Below are 14,262 nucleotides of genomic sequence, written 5' to 3'. Positions count from 1 at the left end.
ACGACTCAACGCTCACCAATGAATATTCTATTGTGTTGGTATTTAGAATATCATTTGGCGAACCTATTGCACCCCTCGACAGCCGACGGAGGAAATGAATGCACTGAGGCACAAAAAGCCGCAGTGAGCAAGGCTCAATGTTAGCGCTGCGTACGGGGCCTGTTCACGTGGCTGAGCTGGTGAAATAGCAACGCATCTCATCTACCAAGACTTAATTTAGTGTATATATATATATATATATATATATATATATATATATATATATATATATATATATATATATATATATACATATATATATATACAGTCTCAGTCAGTGGAGGTGCCTAACAAACATGAAATTAAAATGCACATATTGGCTCGTAGACCAGCCGTACGCTTACAAAGGCAGCAGTATACGGTTTTGTTATAGAAAAAAAGTTTTAGCCGTATTATCAGTCTTTGCAAACTGGATAGTGTCACTAAAAGACCCTTCTGGCGGCTTCGTAGACTGGATGCTGCTTCGACAAGAGTACGACATCCAGGTCAGGTACCACTCAGGCATCAGGAACACCGCAGCATACGGTATTTCAATGAAGCCTGTGCCAGATTTATCGTTCTAAACAAATTATATTGGCAATCTGCTCTTTATAAGTTGTGGACTGCTCTTCCACTGGGCAGTCGCCTTTTGTAGCTATCGAACAGAACCAGCAAGCTATAGGTTTTGCGTCACATTTGCCGGCGTCCATGATTTGATCTTTTGCAGGACGTCGCTTCCCCTAGTGATGGCTCTTCTCCTATTTTATTTGCCTTATCGGTTAATAGTCTGGCACAATATTAGGGTAACGGTTTTTTTTCCTTCTACAGTTGATATAGAAATCATCATCGAAGGCATGCAGTGCCCGGTACCCTTCTGAAAAGCAGCTTTCTGAGTGTTTTAATTTCTTTGTTGAGTTTCCTACCTTGCAACTGAAAACGGCGTGAGTTCTTCCTAGCACCCTACAGCAAGTGGGCCAAGTCAAATTATTCTTGGGACTAATTCCTGAAATTTTCCAGACGGTTAGCATTCACAAATTTATCAGCTGGACTTCCCTTTCTATGGGGCTCACTTTCTCATATAGAGTTTTCGCACATGTTTTCAGCGAGGTTACCTAGTGAAGAATTTCCTGTCTCGATCGTTAATCCTGGTACCCTTGTATGCACACCACCGCTCAGTGAGTATACCTGCTGAAAGACTATCAGCATACCTGCTAGTTGAAACATCTATCTCAAATACGACTACTCCCTCTCAGATTGATTAAAGTACAGCCGCGCTATGCTTCTCTGAACGTCAAGCGAGATATTAATGTTATCGCCTCTTTGTTCATGGGTGCGGCCGAAATGGCACCAGTTCTACGCATGACACATGCATTATTTACTGACAACTTCCATCTTGCTGCCCATGGTACGACCGTGAGGCGCGTCTGTAGAATGGTGCGATGAGATACGCGATAATATTAAACATGTTGTTAGATGCCACTTTAGTATCCCTTAGACAATACTTGAAGCTTGTTCTTGTAAGAATTCTTCAGCAGCGACTGGGAATCCGCCGTTGCTTATAAGCAGGTGACAGTACGAACCATGGCAGCACGGCATTTGATAACATGTACTTTCTTTTCCACTCTCTAGTCACGTTATACGAAATTAAGTGAGCAGAAGACTTTAGCTTTGACATTCGAAGAGATGTCGTAGACACAAATGCCCACAAAATTATGTGTACAGCAGGTCATCAAACAAGAACTCCGAACTCGTCGAACTTAGTTTATAAAATATCCCGATGCAGCTGTATATCTGCTCGATAACTTATCTAAGCAACCTACATCGTTAAGGGTTACAGGAAAAGCACTTTTAAGGCAAGTACGGAGAAAGTGCAGGTACTTTTTACTACGCGTCAACTGCACATCTGCAGGATCAAGGAGATAGTTATGAGTTACGTGGCAAACTGCTTCAGTGGCCACCCATTCAGCGGTCATTGCAAATAAAATCAAAGTAGCGAGGGAATGAAGGCGACAAACATAAAAATTTGTGGGAGCATGTGGAACAGCCCTTAGAAGAGAAATATCAGAGATTCGCCATAAGGGCGAAGCAATCAATGCAGTAGTAATATGTTAGAGTATTACACGAAGTCAAACTCGCAGCAGCAGTGGCAGTATCATTTGAAGTAAACATAAACAAATTAAAAACGAGCTGTTGTGCTAGGCGTCCTCTGTTTGAATCCGGCAATCGGTCAATTTTTATTGATGTTTATTAAATAAAGTCAACTTGTCTCTTAGCGACTTTATCACCACTTTTCTCATCGGCCATGCTTAAAGTCTTTCTTGGCCCGACTGCGGAGCGATTTCACAGCCAATAAAATTATGCATTTCTTGTTTCAACCCTGCTATTCTTTCCCACTTTTCATATTTATGTGTGAGAAGATTTAACATAAAAGAAATGCGCCGTCAGGGTTTCGTTTTATGACATTTGCTTGAGGACTCCTATTGCTAAAATTTTCAGCAACCTTAGTGATAGAAGGGTGCGACAATATAACCCGATACCGTACGTCACGTAACATGGCATGGCATGCAACACATGTATCTAAATATATGAGGAACCTCACAGCAACGACGACGCAAAAAGTCGCATAGAGTGTCCATATATTTTCTGTCCCAACAATATGACAAACAATTCGCATAAGCAAAACACAATCACACGCGAGTATTTCCTAGCTCTATTTATTACCAGATAGTGTAGCGTTAACTTTATGAGTTCCGAAAATTCCCGTACTTTTTGGTCGTGATTCATCATTCCATAGGGCGGCGCAAAATCTCAGCGTGTAAAGGGCGCCATACTCGAACGTAGGGAACATACACGCCAAGCGGGACGCACTTTGGTTCAGCAGGCGAAAAGCGGACGCACATAGAGTCTAGAACGTGCCGCATTCAGCGTTATCAGCGGCATTTGGAGCGCTTTGGCACATCCGGCGCGGTAATAGAAGATGCCCTCTCTAACGCAGGAGCTGCTAAAGCAGCGCGCGTCGCGCGCTAGTTTGGATGACTAGCGGCGTGCTGGCCTATTGACCCTTTTCGTGGCAATCCCGTGGGCGCTGCCATTTTTGATCACGTGGTGATGCATCCATTGTTTGCCTCAACCTGCCTCCGTTGCCTGCGCGTTTACCATGGGTGTGTAAGACGCTGGTGCGGCTCAGCAAACCTCTGTTTCGGGAGATATCGTAGACGGTGACTGGGAGGGCTACACGAAGCTTTGGCCACAGCTTCAGGCAACATGCAAAAGCGCTTTGGAAGCTGAATAAGCTATGTCCAAACGGCGCAAGCAGCGTATATAATGCTTGGCTAACTTTAGAGCGCCAACTACTAGGACAGAAGCTAAGGCACAAGGAAAGTCAGGACACGCTGCTTATACGGTGCCTTAGTTTTTGTGCCACTAGTTCGCGTTCTTAATTTAGCCATGCTTCCATACCAACTCGCCTACTTTTCACTTTTAAGAGTATATGGTACTCGTTTTAATGCGAGGCTAAATATGCATTCCAAGCTAGCTAAACTATCCGCTCATGAATTGAATCAGGATTAGTGTGTTTTTCTCTTCGTTCTTTATTTTGCAAACATTTTGAAGATGCGGCTTGTGACATTTCTGACTCGGTAAATTTCCTTGGCGCGGCCACTATCTGATTATTCCTGCCTAATCGCTCGCGGGTGTGCTCAGTTCCGATAGATATCTTCTAGCTCCGCGCACGGCTTGAAACGTGGCTGTTTCATACATTGCAATAGCTTGTAACAAAGATATATTATTACGATATCATCGAGCGATGCTCAAGAGACGAGCCGCCGCGAGAACGACGAAGAAGTTGGTCGGTGCCCTTGGCACGAGCGAGTGTCAGCCTGGCTGCCTGGCTCCAGAGTAAATAGCGTGTAAATAGCATCTTTCGTCTGTGTCTTTTCACACGTAACATTTCTGGTGAATGTCAGCGATCGCCGTCCTCACCACGGAAATCCGAATTGGTTGGCACACCGAGCTTGTCACGATGCCTCCCAGTGACAAGCCCGCGGCTTCGGCTTGTCCGACTGCTCCAATCGTCGCGGTTGCGCCACACCCTGACCCAGGTGTGTTCTCTGGCCTGGAGGGACAGGATGTCGACGACTGGATCAAGCTATATGAACACGCCAGTGCTAATAACAGGTGGGACCCAACGATTATGCTTGCCAATGTCATCTTTTATCTCGCCGGCACCCCACACGTGTGGCAGCAAACGCATGATGACGAAATAACCAGTTGGGACAGTTTCAAAGAAAGGCTACGGGAACTGTTCACCGACCCCATTGGGCGCAAGACTGCCGCGAGACAGGCTCTTGCGTCTCGTGTTCAATCATCTACAGAGCCATACATTTCTTACATCCTCGACGTCTTGGCTCTATGCCGTAAAGCTGACGATAAGTCCGTAGCAGATAATGTGACACATGTGCTAAAAGGCATCGCCGACGACGCTTTCAATTTGCTTATTTTTGGCAACGTCTCGACTATCGACGCCATTATAAAAGAGTGCCGTTGCCTTGAACAGGCTAAGAGCCGCCGCATCTCACACCACATTGTGCGGCTACCCAACACTGCTGCTACGTTGGCATGTGAGGGTCGACCGCGTCAGACCACCACCTGTGACGACGTCACAAGCATTGTTCTCCGCGAACTCGAGGCCGCCTGTTCACCAGCCTTCTCCACGACGCCTCCCGATCCGCCAGCAACCACCATTGCGATGATTCAGGCTGTCGTCAGAGAGCAATTTGAAAACATAGGTCTGAACACCGTGTGTTCCACGTCTCCACGCAGCGTTCCCCACTTATCTAGCGGCCCTCCTCGTCCCCGGCAGTCCTTTTGCACCACACCTCACCGCAACCCGCCCGAATGGCGTACCCCTGATGACAGGCCGATGTGCTTCCACTGCTGTCGCATCGGCCACGTCGCCCGTCACTGACGAAACCGATGGCCACCACCTCCTCGGACTTACGCCGCCACTTATTCCCGCACCTTTGGACCTTCTGTACCCTATGCCACCTGCCATGAACCCACTACCGCTGATACCCCTGCTCCGAACCTTCGCTACAGCCGCTCGTCCTCACCTCGACGCCACCAGTCTCGTTCGCCCCAACTCCGCCGCTTCTCTTCGCCTGCTATCGCCTCCCGGACCCAGCCGGAAAACTAGGCACTGCAGCTTCTGGAGGTGAAGCTGCGTCGTCGACCCTGCCCTCTAATCCTCTGCTCACGTTACCCTACTAACCGAAACCTTCTTGACGTTGATGTTGACGGCTATCCGGTCACGGCACTCATCGGTACAGGAGCACATCTTTCTATTATGAGTGCTGCCTTCCGACGACGACAGAACAGGCTCCTCACCCAAGCGTCGGAACGCGTCATCCGCGTCGCTGAAGGCGGTACTGTGCCTATCATCGGCATGTGTACGGCACGTGTCGGCATCGCCGGCCGCCACACTCCTGTCCTCTTCACAGTAATTGCTCATTGCCCCCGTGACCTCATTCTCGGCCTAGATCTTCTCTCCACTCATTCTGCTCTTATTGACTGCTCTTCCAGTACCCTTCGCCTTGAGTTGCCGATGATCGCAGAACCTTCTGTCGCACCCCACTGCCGCTTACGCTCCACCGGCTTTCTTCGCCTGCCGCCAAAGTCCATATCCTACATGGAACTGTTGTCTTTTCCACCAGTTCCTGATGGCGAGCACCTCGTCACTCCTCTGCCCGACATCCTAATACAGTATGACGTCACCGTGCCTCACAGTATACTTACTAGTACTGCAACCACACTCCCATGCCTGTCTGTAACTTTGGATTGGCAAAGCAAGTTCTACCGCAAGGTATTTGCCTTGCCACCATTGATTGTTCCGGCGACCAATACGTGGCAGCGTTATCGACCGATGGTTCTCGCGAGCTTGGCAGGCCCCTTGCGCCCGCCTCAGGCGTTGATCCCAACATAAAGAAAATGGTTGCGACGGAGCTTTCCTTCATGCAGGCTGAAGACCTCTGCGAAGTATCATCGTCCTACCGCGATATTTTCGACTTCGACGATCGCCCTTTAGGCCAAACGCTCGCGGTCAAGCATCGGATTCTTACTGGCGATGCTGCGCCTATTAACCGACGACCGTATCCAGCTTCTGCGTCGGAACACCGAGTAATTCAAGATCAAGTGAACAAAATGCTTGATAAAAACATCATTGAGCCTTCATCGAGTCCCTGGGCGTCACCTGTGGTGTTGGTTAAGAAGAGGGACGGCACGTGGCGCTTCTGTGAAGACTGCCGTCATCTGAACAGCATTACAAAGAAAGACGTCTACCCGCTCCCACGTATAGACGACGCCCTTGACTGCCTGCCGGATCCAGCTATTTCTCGTCTATTGATCTTCGTTCGGGATATTGGCAGATTACTGTTGACGATATGGACAGAGAAAAAACCGCGTTCATCACAACTGATGGACTATACCAATTTAAAGTAATGCCGTTTTGATTATGCAACGCCCCTGCAACCTCTGAGCCTATGATGGACTCCTTGCTCCAAGGTTTCAAATGGTCCACATGCCTCTGCTACCGCGACGACGTCATCGTCTTCTCGCCAACGTTTGACACTCAACTTGAGTGTCTCACAACTTTATTTGAAGTATTTTGAAAGCCGAAGCAGCAACTTAACTTGTACAAATGTCGTTTTGGCCACCGACAAATTACTCTTCTGGGCCATCTCGTTGACGCTTCCGGAGTACAGCCTGATCCCGACAAAACTCACGCTATCCGAGAGCTTCCGGTTCCGAAGACAGCCGCAGGCGTTCGAAGTTTTGTAGGGCTGTGCTCGTACTTTCGCCGTTTCGTTCGAGATTTTGCGGCAATTGCTAGGTCCCTAACTAACCTTTTGAAGAAAGGCGTACAATTCTCGTGGGGTACTGCAGAAGCCGCCGCCTTCTCTCGTCTCGTGACTCTTCTAACCTCACCACCCATTCTCGCCCTGCGACCCTGATGCCCCTACAGAATTACGTACAGATGCCAGCGGTCATTGCGTAGGTACCGTCTTAGCCCAGCGTCAGCGTGGCAAGGATCGCGTTATTGCTTATGCGAGCCGTCTCCTAGCACCATCGGAGCGCAACTATTCCAATACGGAACGCGAATGCCTTGCTGTTTTTTGGGCGGTTGCGAAGTTCCGTCCTCACCTTTATGGTCGCCCTTTTTGTGTAGTCACTGGCCATCATGCTCTCTGCTGGCTCTCATCGCTGAAAGATCCTACAGGCCGGCTTGGTCGATGGGCTTTGAGGTTACAGGAATTTTCATATTCCGTGGTGTACAAGTCTGGCCGCCTGCACCAAGACGCTGACAGTTTGTCGCTTTACCCGGTTGATGACTCTGACTCCTTCAATACTGCCAGTGCTTCTTGCGTATTCTCTGCATCCGAGCTGCTTCATTTCGCCGACGAGGAACGCCGTCAGGCCTACATCAGATCACTTATCGACCGTTTTGAACACTCTCCGGCCAATACTGCTCCACGCCTCTTCGTCCTCCGCAACGGTACACTGTAACGTCGTAACCCTCATCCGGACGGCTCTGAGTTCCTATTTGTAATACCTAAACACCTCCGCTCCACCGTCATAGAAGAGCTCCGCGACGCACCACCGGCAGGACACCTCGACGTATCTCGAACCTATGACCGTGTACGTTGCCGTTTTTTTCTGGCCGGGCCTTGCCCATTCCGTACGATGTTACATCGCCGCTTGTGAACTTTGCCAACGACGAAAGAAGCCTTCCCAGCTCCCCGCTGGTTACCTGCAGCCGCTCGACATCCCTGTCGAGCCCTTCCACCGTGTCGGCTTGGACCTTCTTGGCCCATTTCCGGAATCCACATCAGGAAACAAGTGGGTTGCAGTCGCGGCGGACTACGCGACCCGCTACGCCGTGACCCGTGCTCTTCCGACCAGTTGCGCAACTGATGTTGCGGACTTCCTCCTACCTGATATCATTTTGATGCATGCTCCTCCACGTCAATTGCTTACAGACCGCAGCCGCACCTTTTTGGCCAAAGTCATTGACGACATCATGCTTGCCTGCTCAATACAGCATAAATTTACCACCTCCTACCACCCTCAAACGAACGGCCTCACTGAACGTTTGAACATCACCCTTACAGACATGCTATCCAAATACGTTTCAGACGACCACCGTGACTGGGACCTGGTTCTACCTTACATTACCTTTGCATACAACTCTTCCCGTCTCGAAACTGCTAGCATTTCCCCGTTTTACCTCTTGTATGGCCGCGAACCGACGCAACCACAGGACACTGTGCTTCCGTCCGCCACAGCTTCAACTAGCGATTATGCCCGTGATGCAATCGCCTATGCTGACCATGCTCGCCAACTTGCGCATGCTCGTCTACAAGTGTCTCAAGACAAGCAGAAACAGCGCTACCACCTCCGTCACCATGATGTCTATTTTGTGCCCGGCGCCCTCGTGTTGCTTTGGTCACCATCGCGTAAAGTCGGCCTTTGTGAAAAACTGCTTTCCTGTTACACAGGCCCATATCGCGTGATACGCAAAGTGACCGATGTCACCTATGAAATCGTTCTAGCCACGCCCACTACGTCCTCCGCTGTGACAACCAGTGACGTTGTCCACGTTGCCCGACTCAAGCCCTACAACTCTCCATGCACCTTGGATATTTAACAGCACCGGGTCGGTGCTTTTGCCGCTTCGGTGGATCCGGTTTTCCAGGCGGCGGCGTCGGGGCTTATAAAGCCCCGAGAAACGATTGTCACTCAAACGGCCCAATACAAAGCAAGCACTCGACGGTCGTCCGAGAGGTCCAACCAGCGACCGCGCTGGCCTACCGCTTCAAATTTGCTTGCGGAGACCTCCAGAGGTAAGGCAATCCGGCGCCAGGCTGTCTAGCACTTTGTTGCACGTTTTGACATGTCACTCGCCGATGCTCCTCTACAGGATGCCGCTGCCTGGCGGCGCAGCATCTTGACTTGTCAGGGGATCGTTAGGGCGCTGTGCCTTTCGGCGCTGCCCCGGGTTGGTCCAAAGGGCGTTCGCAGGATAAATTCTGCATCTTGTGCATTCGGAATCCGGGCTGGCTGTACGGGCACAACAACATCTCCGCCATCAGATAAGGCGCCGGGAAGACGAGCTGCCTGCACGTGGCTCGGATGCCAGGCGCGCACGTTCGTCAGGCTCCTCCAAGTTCACTTCCAGTGTCCCGACGCCAGGTAACTTCCCGTGCTCAGGTCCCACTCGCCGGTACAAGAGCTCTGCTCACGGCGTTGTCGCCAAGGCACATCGACCAGCTCCGCTCGGGTCTTTCCGATGCCCTTGCTTCTCGCCACTGGTCCTGGTTCATCGTTGTGCAGCTTGCAAAACCGACCGGCAAAAGGCAACACCCAACACGAGCAAGTGCCCTCTGTGTACCGTCAAACACCTGACAAGGTCATAATCCAAATAAATCTAACTAAATTGCTATCCTCCTTCTTGCTCCCGATGCAACAAGAGGCAGGTGCACGGTCTGGTACACAAGGCTCAAACAACCATTTTTCAAATTAACAACACACCAAAATGCCAGGAACAATTAATAATCAGCAATAATAATAAATATAGAATGGTCCCCTTCAAATCACTTGGACCGAAAACATACTACTGAGGAAGCAAATGAGGACATCCAATTTTCTTTCTTTTTTTTTTCGGCGATATTTTCGAGGAATCAGAATCTGCTGACATGTGCGACCCTGCTTAACCGTGTAGCGGCGGTACAATCAGCCAGATTCCCCGTAAAATGAAACCCTCTTTTTTCCACTCCCAGTTTGACGCTCTTCATCAGATCGGCTATTGAACAGTCTTCCTGTTTCTCGCGAATCAGAGTTTCCCTTTCAACTGCAGCTAGCTCCTGCCAGCTGGCGGAAACCAGAGCGAGTGTGGAGCCCGCGCCGCCTAATTGCGGCGTCGTGTCTATATAGCGGCTAGCACTGCACGTGTCACTCGCAGTCACTTCCAAGACACGCTCGCCCAGGCCAGCCTCCGAGCTCTCCCCCTCCCCTGCCTGCTCGCCACTCAAGTTACCTAGATCGGTCCGTGTGCCGTACCGCTGTTCGCTCACCGACGCAAAGTTAAGTTCCTTCGACAACTGGCGCGATTTGGACCACGTGAGGGACATGTACGCCACGTCGGCAAAGAATGATTTGTCCTAATCCTTCAGTAGCTGCTCCGAGCTATTTGAGAAGAGGTAGGAAAGTGCTCCGGGAAGGCGGCAGACACAGCGGCTTCTGTGTTAAGTTTCCTAAACTCTCCTTCAATGAGAACCCTTGCGATCAGTAAACAGACCCTCTCCTCCTCGACCACTTGCCGTATACAAGCGCGTGCTCCCGTAAAATCACTCGATGAGGCGAAAGACGGGTGGACAACGTCCATAGTTGCTGCAGAGCCCCGAAGTGTGCACTTCTTGCCGTTTAGCTTAATTTTCTGCATATATGGCTCCAATAGTCGTATGTTTTCGTGAGTTTCCTGTATTGTTGCAAAAGCAATTTTCTCTGGGCAGTTCGCAGCGATGTGCCCTTGCTTTCTTCAATTGTAGCAGGTTAACGGCTTCCGTTTTTCAAGAGAACACGTCGTATCCTTTCGCTGCTTGGGACCATCGTTAGCATTCTGAGATGCATTCTGTCCTTCCCTTGGAGTTTCTTCGGTAAGGGACTCGTCTTTCCGAAACTCGCCACGCGTGATTTGCTTCCGTTCATCGGGCTTCCCGGAAAAACCATCTCTCCTATCTGCTTTTTAGGCGCACTGCCTTGCTGTGCAAGCTGCGATGGGTGTAATACTCTTCCGCTAACTCTGCTGCCTTGTTTAGCTTTACCTCCTTTAGTCTATCTTCAAGCCAGAGCCTGATATCAGCATCAATGCAACGGTAGAACTGCTCCAACGCGATGCATTCAATGATTTTGTCGCGCTCGTCGTAAACCTCTTCGCCCTTCAGCCATTCCATTAGGTCGGCTTTTAGACGAAACGCGAAGTCAATATTCCACTCCCTGCCCTTTTTTGCATGCCGGAACCTCTGCCGGAAAGCTTCGGGTGACAATTAGTACTTCCGCGGTAGCGCTTCCTTCACATCACTGTAACTCTCAAACGCCTCTTTCGATAAGCAAGTCATTACGTCCGATGCCTTCCCAGGAAGCTAGACTAACAGATTCTGTGCCCAGCGCGATCGCTCAATGCCATTCCGTTCCCACACGTGCTCAAATTTCACGAGGAATTTGGCAATATCCTCTACGACGACAAAGGGTGGAAGTTGATCGCGTATTCTAGGACCGTTATAAGTGAGACTAGGCGCCGACGAGCTAGTTCGGGTCTCCAACTCTTTCATTTTAAGCTCGTGCTCGCGACGTTCCTTCTTTTTCCTTTCCTCCTCGCTACGTGCATTGATATCCGCCCAGGCTTTTTCGGCTTCCTCAGCCGTTACGTCCTCAGTGCTCGTGACCTCCAGGATCGCATTCTTTCTTTTTGTTGAGCCCAACTAAATGCCCAACTCCTCACAAATTTGGAAAAGTTCTTAGACCTTGTACTTCTCCATCGTTCACACTGTCCTCCTGCTGTTTCCCCTTTTTGAATATACCTGCCGTACGCAACAATAACGCTACTAATAAGACATCCGCAAGTATTTTACACACCGCCCTGTTTACCTCCTCGGCATCCTCTGGTTTTCAAAACACTCTCCCTAGGCTTGAAACACACAAGGTTAGCACAATGCAACACCGAATCCTTCCCTAAGCTATTATAACCTGTGTCAGAAAAAGTCTGGTGCTTGAGGTAAACTTCAGGCACCGCGAAGAGGTAGCCGATGCCGGTCAATACCGTAGCTGCCACCCAATTTTGAGACATTGAGGTGGTCCCTTAGCGCTTGTCACCCGTTGCGTGACAGAGCGTTGCCAGCTCTCTTGTTGGTGGCGAAGTCTCCGAGTCAGGCGTCAGTGAGAATAACAAAAGGGAGTTTATACACCATATGCAGGTCATTATGCAGGACAAGAACGGATCGTCACTGGGGCTGCGAGCCATCAACATACGCGACTGTTCCCGCACGACTACGTCCGGTGAGACTCCAACGCGTAACGCATCTCTCTCCACTCGAGAGCGTCACTCTGCTCAAAGCGGTTTGGTGGATCCGGTTTACCAGGCGGCGGCGTCGGAGCTTATAACGTCGCGAGAAACGATTGTCACTCAAACGGCGCAATACAAAGCCAGCACTCAACGGTCGTCCGAGAAGTTCAACCAGCGACCGCGCTGGCCACCCGCTTCAAGTTTTCCGCGCGGTGACCTCCAGGGGCAAGGTAATAGAGCGCCGGGCTGTCTAGCACTTTGTTGCACGTTTGGACATGTCGTGCGCCGATGCTTTTCCCCAGGACAACACTGCCTGGCGGCGCAGCATCTTGACTTGTCAAGGGAGCGTCAGGGCGCTGTGCCTTTCGGCGCAGCCCCGGGTTGGTCCAAAGGGCGTTCGCAGGATAAATTCTGCATCTTGTAGATTCGGAAACCGGGCTGGTTGTACGGGCACTACACGGTGTAGTCCGTCATTCATTCTGCGTATATGGTGCGCATATATTCAAGTGTGCGCCCATTCACTTATTCGCACGTTCGGGACAGGGTGGCCGTAAGATTTCGTGCCAATTGGGGTTGATGTATGTAGATATTGTGCGCGAAACATACTATGACAGGAACCGGCGCTATTCTTTTCTTTTTGTCATTGTTTCACGAGCGGTATTTACACTTTCCGACGTTCCGGGGCTGAAGCCCTATCATTGAAGGTTTGCGAGACAACGCTGGTGGATGAGCATATTTCTGTATCCTAGAAGAAAGCCGTGCATGTCGAAGTGCCGGTAAAACGTACGGACAGCTGCTGCGACGGTCCGTGACTTGGCTACACGGATTCATTCTAATACCTAATATGCGGATCACGATTTTTGCAGCCAACAACTGCACACATCTTCAATCCACACGAATGAATCCGACATGACTGGCGCTCAGTGCGATAGCAAAAACTCAGTTGCATTTCCGACAGCTGATCGCGCTGGTGCAATGTGTAAGCGGTAATAAATTGGTATTCGTGAGTACACGCTGTGGCGACGTGCGGCGCGCCACCGATAGCGCCATCTCTTTTTTCTAGGACAAACTGCTCCGCGAAAAGGGAGTAATACTTAGCGAGAATTGAGGATATCAAGTTGAGCTTGCGCCTTCGCCAGACGAAAAAAAGCTATAGGGGGACGCTTAAGCTTCACCTGTAAGAGTGAAACGCCATAGCATTCAAAGATCTGTGAGTGCTCCTTACGCTTCCCGGCAACTGCAGCTTATGGAAACGTAATGTTTTCCTGAAAACGCTGGCGGCGAAGACTATGCACGAAGGCGAGCTTATGTCTGGTTTTTTCCAGCGAACCTGTGTACCTCCGATCCCCGTATGGACCTCTTGCATTCTCTCCGAGGAGCGATGCCCTGGCTTGGTTACATCCGTATAGGCGACAGGAATTTCGACAGGAAAATTCGGCATTACAAGAGAGACACTCAATATATATATATACACACACACGAGGGACGTTCCGAAACCAATTTTCACCTGTTCACACGGAAATTTTATCACCAAAAAATGCACCAGGGCATCATGAACCACACACTTTCACATTTAACGTCAGTTGATTACGTTGAAGACGCCTTGATAGGGCCAATAATTAAGGGGCGGGATTAAGAGGCACTATTTTTCCACATATTTGCCACCGACATTCAGAAATTTGTCGTAGCGTGCAATGAGTTTGAAGAAACCACTCTTGTAAAACTCGGTGACCAGCGATGCAAGGCCTGAGACATCACCTCTTCACCATACACGATATGTAGCCTTCTATGGTTGAAGGGCACACTAGTCGGAGGTGCCAATTCATACGGGATAATAGCACGCACTTTCATTGGCGGCCACGTTGTCAGCACACGTCTGTCTGCCATCGTGATTTGTACTCGAATAACTTCGGGCACGCTGGTCAGCTTCCACTCTCTCTCCGGCACTCTGCGCATGTGTCATTCCTCCTCCGCTGACGCTCCTTCCATCGCTGAACCAGAAACGTGGGTATATTCTTATGCCCTATTGTTCGTGTCGCCCGGTGTACCATCTTCACTTACAAAATAAAATGATGAAAGTTACTTTCACAACGCCCCTAGCGCATTAGGATGTGCACTTAGTGTAGCAA

Source organism: Dermacentor variabilis, chromosome 11 (genome assembly GCF_050947875.1).
Source record: "Dermacentor variabilis isolate Ectoservices chromosome 11, ASM5094787v1, whole genome shotgun sequence".
Classification (NCBI taxonomy): Eukaryota; Metazoa; Arthropoda; class Arachnida; order Ixodida; family Ixodidae; genus Dermacentor; species Dermacentor variabilis.
This window is presented reverse-complemented; position numbering follows the sequence as displayed.